The following is a 22,094-nucleotide window of genomic DNA, read 5'->3' as shown; positions in this document are numbered from 1 at the left end:
CACCAATTGCTTGGGCTCGTCCGGGATTTGAACCCGGGACCTCTTGCACCCAAAGCGAGAATCATACCCCTAGACCAACGAGCCATTACATTAGTTGGGTTTTAGGAAAAAAATTGCCAGACTAACGCGCCAGACAGCGTTTGTGTTCTCAAAATAGAAACAAAGTTTTCGTTTTGAAGTGAGGATTTTAAATTTCCTCAATAGGATCTGTTTTTCCAATATCATTTTCATTGTATGGGTAAATTAACAGTTGAGGTTTATGTACGATGGTGATAAATCATATTGACAGTTGTCAAAGTTGAGTCTGTTTCTGGTCAAATTGCTGGGGAAGACTTAAAATGTCCATTCATTTCTTAATTGTTTATGAGGGCTTTGTTGGTTTAGGAGAAATTTGTGGTTCAAATATATGTTGGAAAAGCACATGAAGGATTTAACTTTCTTTCTCATATTCTGCATGCTATCACCATGTTGAAAATAAAGTAAAGATGTGCAGAGGAGAAATTAATTATAAATAGTCTTGTGCAAAATAATGTTTGGGGAGGTTGGCCTGGTTCCATAACTTGAATCCACAGCCGAACGTAACGACTGCCTTGAATTTACCTTTACAGTTTTATTCATCGATACATTCAGGCGTGTACTGGAAGGAATTTGATTCAAACCTACCCTCTCCAACACATATTTGCACATGTCTAAGTATGAATAAAAATAGAATTCCGTATGTCAAAACATATATTTTTTTCCCCTTTGTTTGTTGTTAACAAAGATTTTGCAGTCTTAAGAAAGACTTTGCAGTCTTAAAAGCGTCATCTGAGCAGTTAGGACTTGCATTAATGACTTACGATAAACCATTGATTTTAAATGGTTGATAATGAAAACAACACATTTTTTATGATTTCTCTCATACAATTCTAAGTAAAAGCTAAACTTGTATTAATATAAGATGTTAGCTTTGAAAGGTGATATCAGAAGCACCAGGAAATATATATATATTGATGGTGGCATGCCAACATCTTCTCTGTGGAGCACTTGAAGGGTTTTGCTACAAATGATTTTTGCTGACTATATTAAACACAGTTGGAAGCTACGTGTTTCAAAAGAAAAACACCAATTGCTTGGGCTCGTCCGGGATTTGAACCCGGGACCTCTCGCACCCAAAGCAAGAATCATACCCCTAGACCAACGAGCCATTACATTAGTTGGGTTTTAGGAAAAAAATTGCCAGACTAACGCGCCAGACAGCGTTTGTGTTCTCAAAATAGAAACAAAGTTTTCGTTTTGAAGTGAGGATTTTAAATTTCCTCAATAGGATCTGTTTTTCCAATATCATTTTCATTGTATGGGTAAATTAACAGTTGAGGTTTATGTACGATGGTGATAAATCATATTGACAGTTGTCAAAGTTGAGTCTGTTTCTGGTCAAATTGCTGGGGAAGACTTAAAATTTCCATTCATTTCTTAATTGTTTATGAGGGCTTTGTTGGTTTAGGAGAAATTTGTGGTTCAAATATATGTTGGAAAAGCACATGAAGGATTCAACTTTCTTTCTCATATTCTGCATGCTATCACCATGTTGAAAATAAAGTAAAGATGTGCAGAGGAGAAATTAATTATAAATAGTCTTGTGCAAAATAATGTTTGGGGAGGTTGGCCTGGTTCCATAACTTGAATCCACAGCCGAACGTAACGACTGCCTTGAATTTACCTTTACAGTTTTATTCATCGATACATTCAGGCGTGTACTGGAAGGAATTTGATTCAAACCTACCCTCTCCAACACATATTTGCACATGTCTAAGTATGAATAAAAATAGAATTCCGTATGTCAAAACATATATTTTTTTCCCCTTTGTTTGTTGTTAACAAAGATTTTGCAGTCTTAAGAAAGACTTTGCAGTCTTAAAAGCGTCATCTGAGCAGTTAGGACTTGCATTAATGACTTACGATAAACCATTGATTTTAAATGGTTGATAATGAAAACAACACATTTTTTATGATTTCTCTCATACAATTCTAAGTAAAAGCTAAACTTGTATTAATATAAGATGTTAGCTTTGAAAGGTGATATCAGAAGCACCAGTAAATATATATATTGATGGTGGCATGCCAACATCTTCTCTGTGGAGCACTTGAAGGGTTTTGCTACAAATGATTTTTGCTGACTATATTAAACACAGTTGGAAGCTACGTGTTTCAAAAGAAAAACACCAATTGCTTGGGCTTGCCCGGGATTTAAACCCGGGACCTCTCGCACCCAAAGCGAGAATCATACCACTAGACCAACGAGCCATTACATTAGTTGGGTTTTAGGAAAAAAATTGCCAGACTAACGCACCAGACAGCTTTTGTGTTCTCAAAATAGAAACAAAGTTTTCGTTTTGAAGTGAGGATTTTAAATTTCCTCAATAGGATCTGTTTTTCCAATATAATTTTCATTGTATGGGTAAATTAACAGTTGAGGTTTATGTACGATGGTGATAAATCATATTGACAGTTGTCAAAGTTGAGTCTGTTTCTGGTCAAATTGCTGGGGAATACTTAAAATGTCAATTCATTTCTTAATTGTTTATGAGGGCTTTTTTGGTTTAGGAGAACTTTGTGGTTCAAATATATGTTGGAAAAGCACATGAAGGATTCAACTTTCTTTCTCATATTCTGCATGCTATCACCATGTTGAAAATAAAGTAAAGATGTGCAGAGGAGAAATTAATTATAAATAGTCTTGTGCAAAATAATGTTTGGGGAGGTTGGCCTGGTTCCATAACTTGAATCCACAGCCGAACGTAACGACTGCCTTGAATTTACCTTTACAGTTTTATTCATCGATACATTCAGGCGTGTACTGGAAGGAATTTGATTCAAACCTACCCTCTCCAACACATATTTGCACATGTCTAAGTATGAATAAAAATAGAATTCCGTATGTCAAAACATATATTTTTTTTCCCCTTTGTTTGTTGTTAACAAAGATTTTGCAGTCTTAAGAAAGACTTTGCAGTCTTAAAAGCGTCATCTGAGCAGTTAGGACTTGCATTAATGACTTACGATAAACCATTGATTTTAAATGGTTGATAATGAAAACAACACATTTTTTATGATTTCTCTCATACAATTCTAAGTAAAAGCTAAACTTGTATTAATATAAGATGTTAGCTTTGAAAGGTGATATCAGAAGCACCAGGAAATATATATATTGATGGTGGCATGCCAACATCTTCTCTGTGGAGCACTTGAAGGGTTTTGCTACAAATGATTTTTGCTGACTATATTAAACACAGTTGGAAGCTACGTGTTTCAAAAGAAAAACACCAATTGCTTGGGCTCGTCCTGGATTTGAACCCGGGACCTCTCGCACCCAAAGCGAGAATCATACCCCTAGACCAACGAGCCATTACATTAGTTGGGTTTTAGGAAAAAAATTGCCAGACTAACGCGCCAGACAGCGTTTGTGTTCTCAAAATAGAAACAAAGTTTTCGTTTTGAAGTGAGGATTTTAAATTTCCTCAATAGGATCTGTTTTTCCAATATCATTTTCATTGTATGGGTAAATTAACAGTTGAGGTTTATGTACGATGGTGATAAATCATATTGACAGTTGTCAAAGTTGAGTCTGTTTCTGGTCAAATTGCTGGGGAAGACTTAAAATGTCCATTCATTTCTTAATTGTTTATGAGGGCTTTGTTGGTTTAGGAGAAATTTGTGGTTCAAATATATGTTGGAAAAGCACATGAAGGATTTAACTTTCTTTCTCATATTCTGCATGCTATCACCATGTTGAAAATAAAGTAAAGATGTGCAGAGGAGAAATTAATTATAAATAGTCTTGTGCAAAATAATGTTTGGGGAGGTTGGCCTGGTTCCATAACTTGAATCCACAGCCGAACGTAACGACTGCCTTGAATTTACCTTTACAGTTTTATTCATCGATACATTCAGGCGTGTACTGGAAGGAATTTGATTCAAACCTACCCTCTCCAACACATATTTGCACATGTCTAAGTATGAATAAAAATAGAATTCCGTATGTCAAAACATATATTTTTTTCCCCTTTGTTTGTTGTTAACAAAGATTTTGCAGTCTTAAGAAAGACTTTGCAGTCTTAAAAGCGTCATCTGAGCAGTTAGGACTTGCATTAATGACTTACGATAAACCATTGATTTTAAATGGTTGATAATGAAAACAACACATTTTTTATGATTTCTCTCATACAATTCTAAGTAAAAGCTAAACTTGTATTAATATAAGATGTTAGCTTTGAAAGGTGATATCAGAAGCACCAGGAAATATATATATTGATGGTGGCATGCCAACATCTTCTCTGTGGAGCACTTGAAGGGTTTTGCTACAAATGATTTTTGCTGACTATATTAAACACAGTTGGAAGCTACGTGTTTCAAAAGAAAAACACCAATTGCTTGGGCTCGTCCGGGATTTGAACCCGGGACCTCTCGCACCCAAAGCGAGAATCATACCTCTAGACCAACGAGCCATTACATTAGTTGGGTTTTAGGAAAAAAATTGCCAGACTAACGCGCCAGACAGCGTTTGTGTTCTCAAAATAGAAACAAAGTTTTCGTTTTGAAGTGAGGATTTTAAATTTCCTCAATAGGATCTGTTTTTCCAATATCATTTTCATTGTATGGGTAAATTAACAGTTGAGGTTTATGTACGATGGTGATAAATCATATTGACAGTTGTCAAAGTTGAGTCTGTTTCTGGTCAAATTGCTGGGGAAGACTTAAAATGTCCATTCATTTCTTAATTGTTTATGAGGGCTTTGTTGGTTTAGGAGAAATTTGTGGTTCAAATATATGTTGGAAAAGCACATGAAGGATTCAACTTTCTTTCTCATATTCTGCATGCTATCACCATGTTGAAAATAAAGTAAAGATGTGCAGAGGAGATATTAATTATAAATAGTCTTGTGCAAAATAATGTTTGGGGAGGTTGGCCTGGTTCCATAACTTGAATCCACAGCCGAACGTAACGACTGCCTTGAATTTACCTTCACAGTTTTATTCATCGATACATTCAGGCGTGTACTGGAAGGAATTTGATTCAAACCTACCCTCTCCAACACATATTTGCACATGTCTAAGTATGAATAAAAATAGAATTCCGTATGTCAAAACATATATTTTTTTCCCCTTTGTTTGTTGTTAACAAAGATTTTGCAGTCTTAAGAAAGACTTTGCAGTCTTAAAAGCGTCATCTGAGCAGTTAGGACTTGCATTAATGACTTACGATAAACCATTGATTTTAAATGGTTGATAATGAAAACAACACATTTTTTATGATTTCTCTCATACAATTCTAAGTAAAAGCTAAACTTGTATTAATATAAGATGTTAGCTTTGAAAGGTGATATCAGAAGCACCAGGAAATATATATATTGATGGTGGCATGCCAACATCTTCTCTGTGGAGCACTTGAAGGGTTTTGCTACAAATGATTTTTGCTGACTATATTAAACACAGTTGGAACTACGTGTTTCAAAAGAAAAACACCAATTGCTTGGGCTCGTCCGGGATTTGAACCCGGGACCTCTCGCACCCAAAGCGAGAATCATACCCCTAGACCAACGAGCCATTACATTAGTTGGGTTTTAGGAAAAAAATTGCCAGACTAACGTGCCAGACAGCGTTCGTGTTCTCAAAATAGAAACAAAGTTTTCGTTTTGAAGTGAGGATTTTAAATTTCCTCAATAGGATCTGTTTTTCCAATATCATTTTCATTGTATGGGTAAATTAACAGTTGAGGTTTATGTACGATGGTGATAAATCATATTGACAGTTGTCAAAGTTGAGTCTGTTTCTGGTCAAATTGCTGGGGAAGACTTAAAATGTCCATTCATTTCTTAATTGTTTATGAGGGCTTTGTTGGTTTAGGAGAAATTTGTGGTTCAAATATATGTTGGAAAAGCACATGAAGGATTCAACTTTCTTTCTCATATTCTGCATGCTATCACCATGTTGAAAATAAAGTAAAGATGTGCAGAGGAGAAATTAATTATAAATAGTCTTGTGCAAAATAATGTTTGGGGAGGTTGGCCTGGTTCCATAACTTGAATCCACAGCCGAACGTAACGACTGCCTTGAATTTACCTTTACAGTTTTATTCATCGATACATTCAGGCGTGTACTGGAAGGAATTTGATTCAAACCTACCCTCTCCAACACATATTTGCACATGTCTAAGTATGAATAAAAATAGAATTCCGTATGTCAAAACATATATTTTTTTCCCCTTTGTTTGTTGTTAACAAAGATTTTGCAGTCTTAAGAAAGACTTTGCAGTCTTAAAAGCGTCATCTGAGCAGTTAGGACTTGCATTAATGACTTACGATAAACCATTGATTTTAAATGGTTGATAATGAAAACAACACATTTTTTATGATTTCTCTCATACAATTCTAAGTAAAAGCTAAACTTGTATTAATATAAGATGTTAACTTTGAAAGGTGATATCAGAAGCACCAGGAAATATATATATTGATGGTGGCATGCCAACATCTTCTCTGTGGAGCACTTGAAGGGTTTTGCTACAAATTATTTTTGCTGACTATATTAAACACAGTTGGAAGCTACGTGTTTCAAAAGAAAAACACCAATTGCTTGGGCTTGTCCGGGATTTAAACCCGGGACCTCTCGCACCCAAAGCGAGAATCATACCCCTAGACCAACGAGCCATTACATTAGTTGGGTTTTAGGAAAAAAATTGCCAGACTAACGCGCCAGACAGCGTTTGTGTTCTCAAAATAGAAACAAAGTTTTCGTTTTGAAGTGAGGATTTTAAATTTCCTCAATAGGATCTGTTTTTCCAATATCATTTTCATTGTATGGGTAAATTAACAGTTGAGGTTTATGTACGATGGTGATAAATCATATTGACAGTTGTCAAAGTTGAGTCTGTTTCTGGTCAAATTGCTGGGGAAGACTTAAAATGTCCATTCATTTCTTAATTGTTTATGAGGGCTTTGTTGGTTTAGGAGAAATTTGTGGTTCAAATATATGTTGGAAAAGCACATGAAGGATTCAACTTTCTTTCTCATATTCTGCATGCTATCACCATGTTGAAAATAAAGTAAAGATGTGCAGAGGAGAAATTAATTATAAATAGTCTTGTGCAAAATAATGTTTGGGGAGGTTGGCCTGGTTCCATAACTTGAATCCACAGCCGAACGTAACGACTGCCTTGAATTTACCTTCACAGTTTTATTCATCGATACATTCAGGCGTGTACTGGAAGGAATTTGATTCAAACCTACCCTCTCCAACACATATTTGCACATGTCTAAGTATGAATAAAAATAGAATTCCGTATGTCAAAACATATATTTTTTTCCCCTTTGTTTGTTGTTAACAAAGATTTTGCAGTCTTAAGAAAGACTTTGCAGTCTTAAAAGCGTCATCTGAGCAGTTAGGACTTGCATTAATGACTTACGATAAACCATTGATTTTAAATGGTTGATAATGAAAACAACACATTTTTTATGATTTCTCTCATACAATTCTAAGTAAAAGCTAAACTTGTATTAATATAAGATGTTAGCTTTGAAAGGTGATATCAGAAGCACCAGGAAATATATATATTGATGGTGGCATGCCAACATCTTCTCTGTGGAGCACTTGAAGGGTTTTGCTACAAATGATTTTTGCTGACTATATTAAACACAGTTGGAACTACGTGTTTCAAAAGAAAAACACCAATTGCTTGGGCTCGTCCGGGATTTGAACCCGGGACCTCTCGCACCCAAAGCGAGAATCATACCCCTAGACCAACGAGCCATTACATTAGTTGGGTTTTAGGAAAAAAATTGCCAGACTAACGTGCCAGACAGCGTTCGTGTTCTCAAAATAGAAACAAAGTTTTCGTTTTGAAGTGAGGATTTTAAATTTCCTCAATAGGATCTGTTTTTCCAATATCATTTTCATTGTATGGGTAAATTAACAGTTGAGGTTTATGTACGATGGTGATAAATCATATTGACAGTTGTCAAAGTTGAGTCTGTTTCTGGTCAAATTGCTGGGGAAGACTTAAAATGTCCATTCATTTCTTAATTGTTTATGAGGGCTTTGTTGGTTTAGGAGAAATTTGTGGTTCAAATATATGTTGGAAAAGCACATGAAGGATTCAACTTTCTTTCTCATATTCTGCATGCTATCACCATGTTGAAAATAAAGTAAAGATGTGCAGAGGAGAAATTAATTATAAATAGTCTTGTGCAAAATAATGTTTGGGGAGGTTGGCCTGGTTCCATAACTTGAATCCACAGCCGAACGTAACGACTGCCTTGAATTTACCTTTACAGTTTTATTCATCGATACATTCAGGCGTGTACTGGAAGGAATTTGATTCAAACCTACCCTCTCCAACACATATTTGCACATGTCTAAGTATGAATAAAAATAGAATTCCGTATGTCAAAACATATATTTTTTTCCCCTTTGTTTGTTGTTAACAAAGATTTTGCAGTCTTAAGAAAGACTTTGCAGTCTTAAAAGCGTCATCTGAGCAGTTAGGACTTGCATTAATGACTTACGATAAACCATTGATTTTAAATGGTTGATAATGAAAACAACACATTTTTTATGATTTCTCTCATACAATTCTAAGTAAAAGCTAAACTTGTATTAATATAAGATGTTAACTTTGAAAGGTGATATCAGAAGCACCAGGAAATATATATATTGATGGTGGCATGCCAACATCTTCTCTGTGGAGCACTTGAAGGGTTTTGCTACAAATTATTTTTGCTGACTATATTAAACACAGTTGGAAGCTACGTGTTTCAAAAGAAAAACACCAATTGCTTGGGCTTGTCCGGGATTTAAACCCGGGACCTCTCGCACCCAAAGCGAGAATCATACCCCTAGACCAACGAGCCATTACATTAGTTGGGTTTTAGGAAAAAAATTGCCAGACTAACGCGCCAGACAGCGTTTGTGTTCTCAAAATAGAAACAAAGTTTTCGTTTTGAAGTGAGGATTTTAAATTTCCTCAATAGGATCTGTTTTTCCAATATCATTTTCATTGTATGGGTAAATTAACAGTTGAGGTTTATGTACGATGGTGATAAATCATATTGACAGTTGTCAAAGTTGAGTCTGTTTCTGGTCAAATTGCTGGGGAAGACTTAAAATGTCCATTCATTTCTTAATTGTTTATGAGGGCTTTGTTGGTTTAGGAGAAATTTGTGGTTCAAATATATGTTGGAAAAGCACATGAAGGATTCAACTTTCTTTCTCATATTCTGCATGCTATCACCATGTTGAAAATAAAGTAAAGATGTGCAGAGGAGAAATTAATTATAAATAGTCTTGTGCAAAATAATGTTTGGGGAGGTTGGCCTGGTTCCATAACTTGAATCCACAGCCGAACGTAACGACTGCCTTGAATTTACCTTCACAGTTTTATTCATCGATACATTCAGGCGTGTACTGGAAGGAATTTGATTCAAACCTACCCTCTCCAACACATATTTGCACATGTCTAAGTATGAATAAAAATAGAATTCCGTATGTCAAAACATATATTTTTTCCCCTTTGTTTGTTGTTAACAAAGATTTTGCAGTCTTAAGAAAGACTTTGCAGTCTTAAAAGCGTCATCTGAGCAGTTAGGACTTGCATTAATGACTTACGATAAACCATTGATTTTAAATGGTTGATAATGAAAACAACACATTTTTTATGATTTCTCTCATACAATTCTAAGTAAAAGCTAAACTTGTATTAATATAAGATGTTAGCTTTGAAAGGTGATATCAGAAGCACCAGGAAATATATATATTGATGGTGGCATGCCAACATCTTCTCTGTGGAGCACTTGAAGGGTTTTGCTACAAATGATTTTTGCTGACTATATTAAACACAGTTGGAAGCTACGTGTTTCAAAAGAAAAACACCAATTGCTTGGGCTTGTCCGGGATTTAAACCCGGGACCTCTCGCACCCAAAGCGAGAATCATACCCCTAGACCAACGAGCCATTACATTAGTTGGGTTTTAGGAAAAAAATTGCCAGACTAACGCGCCAGACAGCGTTTGTGTTCTCAAAATAGAAACAAAGTTTTCGTTTTGAAGTGAGGATTTTAAATTTCCTCAATAGGATCTGTTTTTCCAATATCATTTTCATTGTATGGGTAAATTAACAGTTGAGGTTTATGTACGATGGTGATAAATCATATTGACAGTTGTCAAAGTTGAGTCTGTTTCTGGTCAAATTGCTGGGGAAGACTTAAAATGTCCATTCATTTCTTAATTGTTTATGAGGGCTTTGTTGGTTTAGGAGAAATTTGTGGTTCAAATATATGTTGGAAAAGCACATGAAGGATTCAACTTTCTTTCTCATATTCTGCATGCTATCACCATGTTGAAAATAAAGTAAAGATGTGCAGAGGAGATATTAATTATAAATAGTCTTGTGCAAAATAATGTTTGGGGAGGTTGGCCTGGTTCCATAACTTGAATCCACAGCCGAACGTAACGACTGCCTTGAATTTACCTTCACAGTTTTATTCATCGATACATTCAGGCGTGTACTGGAAGGAATTTGATTCAAACCTACCCTCTCCAACACATATTTGCACATGTCTAAGTATGAATAAAAATAGAATTCCGTATGTCAAAACATATATTTTTTTCCCCTTTGTTTGTTGTTAACAAAGATTTTGCAGTCTTAAGAAAGACTTTGCAGTCTTAAAAGCGTCATCTGAGCAGTTAGGACTTGCATTAATGACTTACGATAAACCATTGATTTTAAATGGTTGATAATGAAAACAACACATTTTTTATGATTTCTCTCATACAATTCTAAGTAAAAGCTAAACTTGTATTAATATAAGATGTTAGCTTTGAAAGGTGATATCAGAAGCACCAGGAAATATATATATTGATGGTGGCATGCCAACATCTTCTCTGTGGAGCACTTGAAGGGTTTTGCTACAAATGATTTTTGCTGACTATATTAAACACAGTTGGAACTACGTGTTTCAAAAGAAAAACACCAATTGCTTGGGCTCGTCCGGGATTTGAACCCGGGACCTCTCGCACCCAAAGCGAGAATCATACCCCTAGACTAACGAGCCATTACATTAGTTGGGTTTTAGGAAAAAAATTGCCAGACTAACGTGCCAGACAGCGTTTGTGTTCTTAAAATAGAAACAAAGTTTTCGTTTTGAAGTGAGGATTTTAAATTTCCTCAATAGGATCTGTTTTTCCAATATCATTTTCATTGTATGGGTAAATTAACAGTTGAGGTTTATGTACGATGGTGATAAATCATATTGACAGTTGTCAAAGTTGAGTCTGTTTCTGGTCAAATTGCTGGGGAAGACTTAAAATGTCCATTCATTTCTTAATTGTTTATGAGGGCTTTGTTGGTTTAGGAGAAATTTGTGGTTCAAATATATGTTGGAAAAGCACATGAAGGATTCAACTTTCTTTCTCATATTCTGCATGCTATCACCATGTTGAAAATAAAGTAAAGATGTGCAGAGGAGAAATTAATTATAAATAGTCTTGTGCAAAATAATGTTTGGGGAGGTTGGCCTGGTTCCATAACTTGAATCCACAGCCGTACGTAACGACTGCCTTGAATTTACCTTTACAGTTTTATTCATCGATACATTCAGGCGTGTACTGGAAGGAATTTGATTCAAACCTACCCTCTCCAACACATATTTGCACATGTCTAAGTATGAATAAAAATAGAATTCCGTATGTCAAAACATATATTTTTTTTCCCCTTTGTTTGTTGTTAACAAAGATTTTGCAGTCTTAAGAAAGACTTTGCAGTCTTAAAAGCGTCATCTGAGCAGTTAGGACTTGCATTAATGACTTACGATAAACCATTGATTTTAAATGGTTGATAATGAAAACAACACATTTTTTATGATTTCTCTCATACAATTCTAAGTAAAAGCTAAACTTGTATTAATATAAGATGTTAGCTTTGAAAGGTGATATCAGAAGCACCAGGAAATATATATATTGATGGTGGCATGCCAACATCTTCTCTGTGGAGCACTTGAAGGGTTTTGCTACAAATGATTTTTGCTGACTATATTAAACACAGTTGGAACTACGTGTTTCAAAAGAAAAACACCAATTGCTTGGGCTTGTCCGGGATTTGAACCCGGGACCTCTCGCACCCAAAGCGAGAATCATACCCCTAGACCAACGAGCCATTACATTAGTTGGGTTTTAGGAAAAAAATTGCCAAACTAACGTGCCAGACAGCGTTCGTGTTCTCAAAATAGAAACAAAGTTTTCGTTTTGAAGTGAGGATTTTAAATTTCCTCAATAGGATCTGTTTTTCCAATATCATTTTCATTGTATGGGTAAATTAACAGTTGAGGTTTATGTACGATGGTGATAAATCATATTGACAGTTGTCAAAGTTGAGTCTGTTTCTGGTCAAATTGCTGGGGAAGACTTAAAATGTCCATTCATTTCTTAATTGTTTATGAGGGCTTTGTTGGTTTAGGAGAAATTTGTGGTTCAAATATATGTTGGAAAAGCACATGAAGGATTCAACTTTCTTTCTCATATTCTGCATGCTATCACCATGTTGAAAATAAAGTAAAGATGTGCAGAGGAGAAATTAATTATAAATAGTCTTGTGCAAAATAATGTTTGGGGAGGTTGGCCTGGTTCCATAACTTGAATCCACAGCCGAACGTAACGACTGCCTTGAATTTACCTTTACAGTTTTATTCATCGATACATTCAGGCGTGTACTGGAAGGAATTTGATTCAAACCTACCCTCTCCAACACATATTTGCACATGTCTAAGTATGAATAAAAATAGAATTCCGTATGTCAAAACATATATTTTTTTCCCCTTTGTTTGTTGTTAACAAAGATTTTGCAGTCTTAAGAAAGACTTTGCAGTCTTAAAAGCGTCATCTGAGCAGTTAGGACTTGCATTAATGACTTACGATAAACCATTGATTTTAAATGGTTGATAATGAAAACAACACATTTTTTATGATTTCTCTCATACAATTCTAAGTAAAAGCTAAACTTGTATTAATATAAGATGTTAGCTTTGAAAGGTGATATCAGAAGCACCAGGAAATATATATATTGATGGTGGCATGCCAACATCTTCTCTGTGGAGCACTTGAAGGGTTTTGCTACAAATTATTTTTGCTGACTATATTAAACACAGTTGGAAGCTACGTGTTTCAAAAGAAAAACACCAATTGCTTGGGCTTGTCCGGGATTTAAACCCGGGACCTCTCGCACCCAAAGCGAGAATCATACCCCTAGACCAACGAGCCATTACATTAGTTGGGTTTTAGGAAAAAAATTGCCAGACTAACGCGCCAGACAGCGTTTGTGTTCTCAAAATAGAAACAAAGTTTTCGTTTTGAAGTGAGGATTTTAAATTTCCTCAATAGGATCTGTTTTTCCAATATCATTTTCATTGTATGGGTAAATTAACAGTTGAGATTTATGTACGATGGTGATAAATCATATTGACAGTTGTCAAAGTTGAGTCTGTTTCTGGTCAAATTGCTGGGGAAGACTTAAAATGTCCATTCATTTCTTAATTGTTTATGAGGGCTTTGTTGGTTTAGGAGAAATTTGTGGTTCAAATATATGTTGGAAAAGCACATGAAGGATTCAACTTTCTTTCTCATATTCTGCATGCTATCACCATGTTGAAAATAAAGTAAAGATGTGCAGAGGAGAAATTAATTATAAATAGTCTTGTGCAAAATAATGTTTGGGGAGGTTGGCCTGGTTCCATAACTTGAATCCACAGCCGAACGTAACGACTGCCTTGAATTTACCTTCACAGTTTTATTCATCGATGCATTCAGGCGTGTACTGGAAGGAATTTGATTCAAACCTACCCTCTCCAACACATATTTGCACATGTCTAAGTATGAATAAAAATAGAATTCCGTATGTCAAAACATATATTTTTTTCCCCTTTGTTTGTTGTTAACAAAGATTTTGCAGTCTTAAGAAAGACTTTGCAGTCTTAAAAGCGTCATCTGAGCAGTTAGGACTTGCATTAATGACTTACGATAAACCATTGATTTTAAATGGTTGATAATGAAAACAACACATTTTTTATGATTTCTCTCATACAATTCTAAGTAAAAGCTAAACTTGTATTAATATAAGATGTTAGCTTTGAAAGGTGATATCAGAAGCACCAGGAAATATATATATTGATGGTGGCATGCCAACATCTTCTCTGTGGAGCACTTGAAGGGTTTTGCTACAAATGATTTTTGCTGACTATATTAAACACAGTTGGAAGCTACGTGTTTCAAAAGAAAAACACCAATTGCTTGGGCTCGTCCGGGATTTGAACCCGGGACCTCTCGCACCCAAAGCGAGAATCATACCCCTAGACCAACGAGCCATTACATTAGTTGGGTTTTAGGAAAAAAATTGCCAGACTAACGCGCCAGACAGCGTTTGTGTTCTCAAAATAGAAACAACGTTTTCGTTTTGAAGTGAGGATTTTAAATTTCCTCAATAGGATCTGTTTTTCCAATATCATTTTCATTGTATGGGTAAATTAACAGTTGAGGTTTATGTACGATGGTGATAAATCATATTGACAGTTGTCAAAGTTGAGTCTGTTTCTGGTCAAATTGCTGGGGAAGACTTAAAATGTCCATTCATTTCTTAATTGTTTATGAGGGCTTTGTTGGTTTAGGAGAAATTTGTGGTTCAAATATATGTTGGAAAAGCACATGAAGGATTCAACTTTCTTTCTCATATTCTGCATGCTATCACCATGTTGAAAATAAAGTAAAGATGTGCAGAGGAGAAATTAATTATAAATAGTCTTGTGCAAAATAATGTTTGGGGAGGTTGGCCTGGTTCCATAACTTGAATCCACAGCCGAACGTAACGACTGCCTTGAATTTACCTTTACAGTTTTATTCATCGATACATTCAGGCGTGTACTGGAAGGAATTTGATTCAAACCTACCCTCTCCAACACATATTTGCACATGTCTAAGTATGAATAAAAATAGAATTCCGTATGTCAAAACATATATTTTTTTCCCCTTTGTTTGTTGTTAACAAAGATTTTGCAGTCTTAAGAAAGACTTTGCAGTCTTAAAAGCGTCATCTGAGCAGTTAGGACTTGCATTAATGACTTACGATAAACCATTGATTTTAAATGGTTGATAATGAAAACAACACATTTTTTATGATTTCTCTCATACAATTCTAAGTAAAAGCTAAACTTGTATTAATATAAGATGTTAGCTTTGAAAGGTGATATCAGAAGCACCAGGAAATATATATATTGATGGTGGCATGCCAACATCTTCTCTGTGGAGCACTTGAAGGGTTTTGCTACAAATGATTTTTGCTGACTATATTAAACACAGTTGGAAGCTACGTGTTTCAAAAGAAAAACACCAATTGCTTGGGCTTGTCTGGGATTTGAACCCGGGACCTCTCGCACCCAAAGCGAGAATCATACCCCTAGACCAACGAGCCATTACATTAGTTGGGTTTTAGGAAAAAAATTGCCAGACTAACGCGCCAGACAGCGTTTGTGTTCTCAAAATAGAAACAAAGTTTTCGTTTTGAAGTGAGGATTTTAAATTTCCTCAATAGGATCTGTTTTTCCAATATCATTTTCATTGTATGGGTAAATTAACAGTTGAGGTTTATGTACGATGGTGATAAATCATATTGACAGTTGTCAAAGTTGAGTCTGTTTCTGGTCAAATTGCTGGGGAAGACTTAAAATGTCCATTCATTTCTTAATTGTTTATGAGGGCTTTGTTGGTTTAGGAGAAATTTGTGGTTCAAATATATGTTGGAAAAGCACATGAAGGATTCAACTTTCTTTCTCATATTCTGCATGCTATCACCATGTTGAAAATAAAGTAAAGATGTGCAGAGGAGAAATTAATTATAAATAGTCTTGTGCAAAATAATGTTTGGGGAGGTTGGCCTGGTTCCATAACTTGAATCCACAGCCGAACGTAACGACTGCCTTAAATTTACCTTCACAGTTTTATTCATCGATACATTCAGGCGTGTACTGGAAGGAATTTGATTCAAACCTACCCTCTCCAACACATATTTGCACATGTCTAAGTATGAATAAAAATAGAATTCCGTATGTCAAAACATATATTTTTTTCCCCTTTGTTTGTTGTTAACAAAGATTTTGCAGTCTTAAGAAAGACTTTGCAGTCTTAAAAGCGTCATCTGAGCAGTTAGGACTTGCATTAATGACTTACGATAAACCATTGATTTTAAATGGTTGATAATGAAAACAACACATTTTTTATGATTTCTCTCATACAATTCTAAGTAAAAGCTAAACTTGTATTAATATAAGATGTTAGCTTTGAAAGGTGATATCAGAAGCACCAGGAAATATATATATTGATGGTGGCATGCCAACATCTTCTCTGTGGAGCACTTGAAGGGTTTTGCTACAAATGATTTTTGCTGACTATATTAAACACAGTTGGAACTACGTGTTTCAAAAGAAAAACACCAATTGCTTGGGCTCGTCCGGGATTTGAACCCGGGACCTCTTGCACCCAAAGCGAGAATCATACCCCTAGACTAACGAGCCATTACATTAGTTGGGTTTTAGGAAAAAAATTACCAGACTAACGTGCCAGACAGCGTTTGTGTTCTTAAAATAGAAACAAAGTTTTCGTTTTGAAGTGAGGATTTTAAATTTCCTCAATAGGATCTGTTTTTCCAATATCATTTTCATTGTATGGGTAAATTAACAGTTGAGGTTTATGTACGATGGTGATAAATCATATTGACAGTTGTCAAAGTTGAGTCTGTTTCTGGTCAAATTGCTGGGGAAGACTTAAAATGTCCATTCATTTCTTAATTGTTTATGAGGGCTTTGTTGGTTTAGGAGAAATTTGTGGTTCAAATATATGTTGGAAAAGCACATGAAGGATTCAACTTTCTTTCTCATATTCTGCATGCTATCACCATGTTGAAAATAAAGTAAAGATGTGCAGAGGAGAAATTAATTATAAATAGTCTTGTGCAAAATAATGTTTGGGGAGGTTGGCCTGGTTCCATAACTTGAATCCACAGCCGAACGTAACGACTGCCTTGAATTTACCTTTACAGTTTTATTCATCGATACATTCAGGCGTGTACTGGAAGGAATTTGATTCAAACCTACCCTCTCCAACACATATTTGCACATGTCTAAGTATGAATAAAAATAGAATTCCGTATGTCAAAACATATATTTTTTTCCCCTTTGTTTGTTGTTAACAAAGATTTTGCAGTCTTAAGAAAGACTTTGCAGTCTTAAAAGCGTCATCTGAGCAGTTAGGACTTGCATTAATGACTTACGATAAACCATTGATTTTAAATGGTTGATAATGAAAACAACACATTTTTTATGATTTCTCTCATACAATTCTAAGTAAAAGCTAAACTTGTATTAATATAAGATGTTAGCTTTGAAAGGTGATATCAGAAGCACCAGGAAATATATATATTGATGGTGGCATGCCAACATCTTCTCTGTGGAGCACTTGAAGGGTTTTGCTACAAATGATTTTTGCTGACTATATTAAACACAGTTGGAAGCTACGTGTTTCAAAAGAAAAACACCAATTGCTTGGGCTTGTCTGGGATTTGAACCCGGGACCTCTCGCACCCAAAGCGAGAATCATACCCCTAGACCAACGAGCCATTACATTAGTTGAGTTTTAGGAAAAAAATTGCCAGACTAACGCGCCAGACAGCGTTTGTGTTCTCAAAATAGAAACAAAGTTTTCGTTTTGAAGTGAGGATTTTAAATTTCCTCAATAGGATCTGTTTTTCCAATATCATTTTCATTGTATGGGTAAATTAACAGTTGAGGTTTATGTACGATGGTGATAAATCATATTGACAGTTGTCAAAGTTGAGTCTGTTTCTGGTCAAATTGCTGGGGAAGACTTAAAATGTCCATTCATTTCTTAATTGTTTATGAGGGCTTTGTTGGTTTAGGAGAAATTTGTGGTTCAAATATATGTTGGAAAAGCACATGAAGGATTCAACTTTCTTTCTCATATTCTGCATGCTATCACCATGTTGAAAATAAAGTAAAGATGTGCAGAGGAGATATTAATTATAAATAGTCTTGTGCAAAATAATGTTTGGGGAGGTTGGCCTGGTTCCATAACTTGAATCCACAGCCGAACGTAACGACTGCCTTGAATTTACCTTCACAGTTTTATTCATCGATACATTCAGGCGTGTACTGGAAGGAATTTGATTCAAACCTACCCTCTCCAACACATATTTGCACATGTCTAAGTATGAATAAAAATAGAATTCCGTATGTCAAAACATATATTTTTTTCCCCTTTGTTTGTTGTTAACAAAGATTTTGCAGTCTTAAGAAAGACTTTGCAGTCTTAAAAGCGTCATCTGAGCAGTTAGGACTTGCATTAATGACTTACGATAAACCATTGATTTTAAATGGTTGATAATGAAAACAACACATTTTTTATGATTTCTCTCATACAATTCTAAGTAAAAGCTAAACTTGTATTAATATAAGATGTTAGCTTTGAAAGGTGATATCAGAAGCACCAGGAAATATATATATTGATGGTGGCATGCCAACATCTTCTCTGTGGAGCACTTGAAGGGTTTTGCTACAAATGATTTTTGCTGACTATATTAAACACAGTTGGAAGCTACGTGTTTCAAAAGAAAAACACCAATTGCTTGGGCTCGTCCGGGATTTGAACCCGGGACCTCTCGCACCCAAAGCGAGAATCATACCCCTAGACCAACGAGCCATTACATTAGTTGGGTTTTAGGAAAAAAATTGCCAGACTAACGCGCCAGACAGCGTTTGTGTTCTCAAAATAGAAACAAAGTTTTCGTTTTGAAGTGAGGATTTTAAATTTCCTCAATAGGATCTGTTTTTCCAATATCATTTTCATTGTATGGGTAAATTAACAGTTGAGGTTTATGTACGATGGTGATAAATCATATTGACAGTTGTCAAAGTTGAGTCTGTTTCTGGTCAAATTGCTGGGGAAGACTTAAAATGTCCTAATTACTGTAACTAATTACATTAGTTGGGTTTTAGGAAAAAAATTGCCAGACTAACGCGCCAGACAGCGTTTGTGTTCTCAAAATAGAAACAAAGTTTTCGTTTTGAAGTGAGGATTTTAAATTTCCTCAATAGGATCTGTTTTTCCAATATCATTAATGACTTACGATAAACCATTGATTTTAAATGGTTGATAATGAAAACAACACATTTTTTATGATTTCTCTCATACAATTCTAAGTAAAAGCTAAACTTGTATTAATATAAGATGTTAGCTTTGAAAGGTGATATCAGAAGCACCAGGAAATATATATATTGATAGTGGCATGCCAACATCTTCTCTGTGGAGCACTTGAAGGGTTTTGCTACAAATGATTTTTGCTGACTATATTAAACACAGTTGGAAGCTACGTGTTTCAAAAGAAAAACACCAATTGCTTGGGCTCGTCCGGGATTTGAACCCGGGACCTCTCGCACCCAAAGCGAGAATCATACCCCTATACCAACGAGCCATTACATTAGTTGGGTTTTAGGAAAAAAATTGCCAGACTAACGCGCCAGACAGCGTTTGTGTTCTCAAAATAGAAACAAAGTTTTCGTTTTGAAGTGAGGATTTTAAATTTCCTCAATAGGATCTGTTTTTCCAATATCATTTTCATTGTATGGGTAAATTAACAGTTGAGGTTTATGTACGATGGTGATAAATCATATTGACAGTTGTCAAAGTTGAGTCTGTTTCTGGTCAAATTGCTGGGGAAGACTTAAAATGTCCATTCATTTCTTAATTGTTTATGAGGGCTTTGTTGGTTTAGGAGAAATTTGTGGTTCAAATATATGTTGGAAAAGCACATGAAGGATTCAACTTTCTTTCTCATATTCTGCATGCTATCACCATGTTGAAAATAAAGTAAAGATGTGCAGAGGAGAAATTAATTATAAATAGTCTTGTGCAAAATAATGTTTGGGGAGGTTGGCCTGGTTCCATAACTTGAATCCACAGCCGAACGTAACGACTGCCTTGAATTTACCTTCACAGTTTTATTCATCGATACATTCAGGCGTGTACTGGAAGGAATTTGATTCAAACCTACCCTCTCCAACACATATTTGCACATGTCTAAGTATGAATAAAAATAGAATTCCGTATGTCAAAACATATATTTTTTTCCCCTTTGTTTGTTGTTAACAAAGATTTTGCAGTCTTAAGAAAGACTTTGCAGTCTTAAAAGCGTCATCTGAGCAGTTAGGACTTGCATTAATGACTTACGATAAACCATTGATTTTAAATGGTTGATAATGAAAACAACACATTTTTTATGATTTCTCTCATACAATTCTAAGTAAAAGCTAAACTTGTATTAATATAAGATGTTAGCTTTGAAAGGTGATATCAGAAGCACCAGGAAATATATATATTGATGGTGGCATGCCAACATCTTCTCTGTGGAGCACTTGAAGGGTTTTGCTACAAATGATTTTTGCTGACTATATTAAACACAGTTGGAAGCTACGTGTTTCAAAAGAAAAACACCAATTGCTTGGGCTCGTCCGGGATTTGAACCCGGGACCTCTCGCACCCAAAGCGAGAATCATACCCCTAGACCAACGAGCCATTACATTAGTTGGGTTTTAGGAAAAAAATTGCCAGACTAACGCGCCAGACAGCGTTTGTGTTCTCAAAATAGAAACAAAGTTTTCGTTTTGAAGTGAGGATTTTAAATTTCCTCAATAGGATCTGTTTTTCCAATATCATTTTCATTGTATGGGTAAATTAACAGTTGAGGTTTATGTACGATGGTGATAAATCATATTGACAGTTGTCAAAGTTGAGTCTGTTTCTGGTCAAATTGCTGGGGAAGACTTAAAATGTCCATTCATTTCTTAATTGTTTATGAGGGCTTTGTTGGTTTAGGAGAAATTTGTGGTTCAAATATATGTTGGAAAAGCACATGAAGGATTCAACTTTCTTTCTCATATTCTGCATGCTATCACCATGTTGAAAATAAAGTAAAGATGTGCAGAGGAGAAATTAATTATAAATAGTCTTGTGCAAAATAATGTTTGGGGAGGTTGGCCTGGTTCCATAACTTGAATCCACAGCCGAACGTAACGACTGCCTTGAATTTACCTTTACAGTTTTATTCATCGATACATTCAGGCGTGTACTGGAAGGAATTTGATTCAAACCTACCCTCTCCAACACATATTTGCACATGTCTAAGTATGAATAAAAATAGAATTCCGTATGTCAAAACATATATTTTTTTCCCCTTTGTTTGTTGTTAACAAAGATTTTGCAGTCTTAAGAAAGACTTTGCAGTCTTAAAAGCGTCATCTGAGCAGTTAGGACTTGCATTAATGACTTACGATAAACCATTGATTTTAAATGGTTGATAATGAAAACAACACATTTTTTATGATTTCTCTCATACAATTCTAAGTAAAAGCTAAACTTGTATTAATATAAGATGTTAGCTTTGAAAGGTGATATCAGAAGCACCAGGAAATATATATATTGATGGTGGCATGCCAACATCTTCTCTGTGGAGCACTTGAAGGGTTTTGCTACAAATGATTTTTGCTGACTATATTAAACACAGTTGGAAGCTACGTGTTTCAAAAGAAAAACACCAATTGCTTGGGCTCGTCCGGGATTTGAACCCGGGACCTCTCGCACCCAAAGCGAGAATCATACCCCTAGACCAACGAGCCATTACATTAGTTGGGTTTTAGGAAAAAAATTGCCAGACTAACGCGCCAGACAGCGTTTGTGTTCTCAAAATAGAAACAAAGTTTTCGTTTTGAAGTGAGGATTTTAAATTTCCTCAATAGGATCTGTTTTTCCAATATCATTTTCATTGTATGGGTAAATTAACAGTTGAGGTTTATGTACGATGGTGATAAATCATATTGACAGTTGTCAAAGTTGAGTCTGTTTCTGGTCAAATTGCTGGGGAAGACTTAAAATGTCCATTCATTTCTTAATTGTTTATGAGGGCTTTGTTGGTTTAGGAGAAATTTGTGGTTCAAATATATGTTGGAAAAGCACATG

At 35.3% G+C, this 22,094-nt stretch overlaps 6 non-coding genes across 6 annotated transcripts; all 6 read right to left on the bottom strand.

Annotated features, from left to right (window-relative positions):
* Window positions 1-5,514: 5,514 nt before the first annotated feature.
* TRNAP-UGG (transfer RNA proline (anticodon UGG)) lies at window positions 5,515-5,586 on the bottom strand. The gene has a single exon. It is a non-coding gene; the product is annotated as a tRNA-Pro (tRNA).
* Window positions 5,587-7,713: 2,127 nt separating this feature from the next.
* Window positions 7,714-7,785, bottom strand: TRNAP-UGG (transfer RNA proline (anticodon UGG)). The gene has a single exon. It is a non-coding gene; the product is annotated as a tRNA-Pro (tRNA).
* A 6,526-nt stretch (window positions 7,786-14,311) lies between these two features.
* TRNAP-UGG (transfer RNA proline (anticodon UGG)) lies at window positions 14,312-14,383 on the bottom strand. Its single transcript has one exon. It is a non-coding gene; the product is annotated as a tRNA-Pro (tRNA).
* A 4,327-nt stretch (window positions 14,384-18,710) lies between these two features.
* TRNAP-UGG (transfer RNA proline (anticodon UGG)) lies at window positions 18,711-18,782 on the bottom strand. Its single transcript has one exon. It is a non-coding gene; the product is annotated as a tRNA-Pro (tRNA).
* Window positions 18,783-20,582: 1,800 nt separating this feature from the next.
* Window positions 20,583-20,654, bottom strand: TRNAP-UGG (transfer RNA proline (anticodon UGG)). The gene has a single exon. It is a non-coding gene; the product is annotated as a tRNA-Pro (tRNA).
* Window positions 20,655-21,682: 1,028 nt separating this feature from the next.
* Window positions 21,683-21,754, bottom strand: TRNAP-UGG (transfer RNA proline (anticodon UGG)). The gene has a single exon. It is a non-coding gene; the product is annotated as a tRNA-Pro (tRNA).
* Window positions 21,755-22,094: the final 340 nt, after the last annotated feature.

The sequence above is a fragment of the Pelobates fuscus genome, chromosome 6, assembly GCF_036172605.1.
Source record: "Pelobates fuscus isolate aPelFus1 chromosome 6, aPelFus1.pri, whole genome shotgun sequence".
NCBI lineage: Eukaryota > Metazoa > Chordata > Amphibia > Anura > Pelobatidae > Pelobates > Pelobates fuscus.
The sequence above is the reverse complement of the archived record's forward strand: the minus strand, read 5'-3'. Positions and strand labels throughout refer to the sequence as shown.